Here is a 3221-nt window from a genome sequence, read left to right as displayed (position 1 = left end):
GACAATAATTACTTAGGGGTTGATAATAAAAGATGGGAAAAATTGGGGGCAGAAAAACTAGGCAGAAACATTATATATAATTCATAAAAGATCAGAAATAATTGTCCAATAAAAAAGAAAGAATCTATCAGTAAATATGTTGGGCTCTTATGCAACTGTTAAAATGATAACCAATAAAAAAATGGATAAAATAAATAAATAAATAATAGGGGGTACAAAGGTTAAAATAAATTGGGTAGATGGAAACACTAGTGGCCAATGAGAAGGAGGGGTAAGGTGTATCATATGTATGAGTTTTTTATTTTTATTTTTATTTCTTTTTCTGGAGTGATGTAAATGTTCTGAAAAATGATCATGGTGATGAATACACAACAATGTGATGATATTGTGAGCCATTGATTGTACACCATGTATAGAATGTATGCGTGTGAAGATTTCTCAATTTAAAAAAAGAATAAAAATGACTGAAAATTTTTAAAAAACAATAACTGATAATTAGGTAGAAACATTGAAAAGTATAAAATGTTTCCAAGTGAATAAAATAGATCACAATGACTACATATTCAATTTTATTTCAAATGGAAAATTGACTACATGTGGGCAAAATTTGTAAGAGAAGAAGAAATAACTATTATTGGAGAGTTGGGATTATGTTATATTTAAGAAAATAAACTGTTGATTTGACAATAATTTTTGAATTATATTATCAAGACATAATAATTTAAGAGACTCGGCAAAGCGCTAGCAACAAGAAGACCTTGAAAACAAGGCAGGCATATGCTTCAATTAAGAAATTTTAACACATGTACCACACCAAAGCAAGATGTTAATAATAGGGTGGTATGCGGGAATCTTTTTTTTTTTTCCGTGTTCCAACAATGCGCTTTATTCTCTTAATATCACTCCCCCATTCCAGAGAATATGAAGGGATGTCTCATGGTTTGAGGTGCATTTACCTAATGAAGAATTATTTTGAGCATCTATCACATGCTTATTAACTGTTTATATATCTTCTTTAGAAAAATCTATTCATTTTTAAATTGAGTTGTCTTTTAATTATTAATTGTAAGAGTCCTTTATGTATTCTGGATACAAGACACTGTCAGATATATAATTTGCAAATATTTTATCACATTCTGTGGGTTGTCTTTTCACTTTTTTATATTATTCTCTGAATTATAAAAGTTTTACTTTTCATGAAGTCCTATTAATTTTTCTGTAGTTTCTTGTGCTAAAAAATCATAGCCTAACCCAAGGTCATGAAGATTTATGCCTAAACTTTTCTAAGAGTTTTACAGTTTTAGCTCTTATATTTAGGACTCTATTCTTTTTTTTTTAATTAATTAACAGAAAAAAAGAAATTAACCTAACATTTAGAAATCATACCATTCTACATATGCAATCAGCAACTCTCAACATCATCACATAGATGCATGATCATCGTTTGGTATGTGGGAATCTTGTACTTTATGTATGATTGTTCTGTAAACCCACAACTTCTCTACTAAAAAAAAAATAAGTAAAAAAACTTTACATGCCTTCTGTTATTATCATTAATAGGAGCTAATATTTATTTATTATCTGCTGTATGCTGAGTCCTTAACTCAAAAATCACTCCTTAGCTATGGTTAGTCTCAACTCCGGAAATACCTTTTCTTGCACTCCAGTCAGAAATGGATAAATGAGAGTAAATGCTGCAAATGGAGGCATATCAAATGAAAGTAGTTTCTGTTATTCTTTGTAGGAGGATTCAAAAGAAGTAAATACAAGATGACATTTGCCCTCACGGCACTTAGAACTTGGCTGGAAGAGAAAAAGATAAAAGATAAAAGATCAGAACTGGAACAATTGGCTGTCATTGCCTCAGTGCGCATTAACAGATATAAAAGAAAATAAATACATAAAAGTGGCTCCACTAGTGTTTCTCAACAAGAATGCTTTTGGAATTTCTGGCAGAATGGTTCTTCAATTGTGCAGGACTGCCCATGGATGATTTACAACCCTGGTCCCTGGCTTTTAAATGCCTGTTTTCCCAGCTAATGTGATAAACAAAATTAAATTTTGTTGCATTTAAAATGCACATACAGTGCTCACTTTGGCAGCACATATACTAAAATTGGAATGATACAGAGAAGATTAGCATGGCCCCTGCGCAAGGATGACATGCAAATTCGTGAAGCATTCCATATTTTTTTAAAAAGAAAAGAAAAAAATAAAATAAAATGCATACACACACACATCTTTTTTAAAAATTGAGACTCACTTGGCCCAAACTTTTCAAACTTTAAGATCCCAAATAATTGTAGGTTGCTTTACAATTTATCAATGTTGAAAACTACAGTGAAAAAAATGACATATTCTCCAAAATTTTTAATCATCTTTGATGCCTCCCTTTCTCACATCCTCCACATTGACTCATTAACACATCTTATCTACTTTCAAAATCCATTCACAACAACCCAACCACTTCTGTCTTCTTTTCCACACCACTATCATCTGAGCATCATCTCTTCCCTGAATTAATGCAGCAGCCTCCCAACTGGTCTGTATTGACACCTTTACTTTTTTTCATTCTATTGACAACACAGTAGTGAGGAGGATCCTGGCAAAAATGAAACTCAGGTTATATAATTTCCTCCTTCAAACACTCCAATGACTTCCTATGTGTTAAAATACAAGGTCCTACACACAATGGAAAATCATTCAGCCCTAAAAGGAATGAAATTCTAGTGTGTATGACAACATGGATGAAACTTGAAGACTTCTAGCTGAGTGAAATAAGCCCACAAAAGGACAGATATTGTATGATCTCACTGATATGAAATAATAGAATAAGCAAATCATAGAGCCAGAATCTAGAATATAGATTTCCAGGGGATAGGATAGGAGTCGGGGATAGGGAGCTAAGAAAAAAGAAAAAAGGGACCTTACATGCAATGGATCCTGGGACCTTTTTTTAAAAAAATTATTTTTTATGATGAAAAAAACATATGTACAAAAAGCAATCATTTCAAAGCACACCACAACAATTAGTTATAGAACAGATTTCAGAGTTTGTTATGGATTACAATTCCACAATTTTATGTTTTTCGTTCTGGCTACTCCAAGACACTGGAGACTAAAAGAAATATCAAAATATTGATTCAGCAATCATTTAGTGAAATCCTATCTTCCCTGTTATAACTCCACCTTCTCCTTTGATCATTTTCCCAATCTTTAGG

The 3221-nt window shown here is 31.9% G+C and overlaps 1 non-coding gene across 1 annotated transcript; it reads left to right on the top strand.

Annotated features, from left to right (window-relative positions):
• Positions 1-2086: 2086 nt before the first annotated feature.
• On the top strand, positions 2087-2193 carry LOC143689119 (U6 spliceosomal RNA). Its single transcript, XR_013178586.1, has one exon. It is a non-coding gene; the product is annotated as a U6 spliceosomal RNA (small nuclear RNA).
• The last annotated feature ends 1028 nt before the right edge of the window (positions 2194-3221 follow it).

Source organism: Tamandua tetradactyla, chromosome 6, assembly GCF_023851605.1.
Source record: "Tamandua tetradactyla isolate mTamTet1 chromosome 6, mTamTet1.pri, whole genome shotgun sequence".
In the NCBI taxonomy this organism is placed as follows: domain Eukaryota; kingdom Metazoa; phylum Chordata; class Mammalia; order Pilosa; family Myrmecophagidae; genus Tamandua; species Tamandua tetradactyla.
The sequence above is the reverse complement of the archived record's forward strand: the minus strand, read 5'-3'. Positions and strand labels throughout refer to the sequence as shown.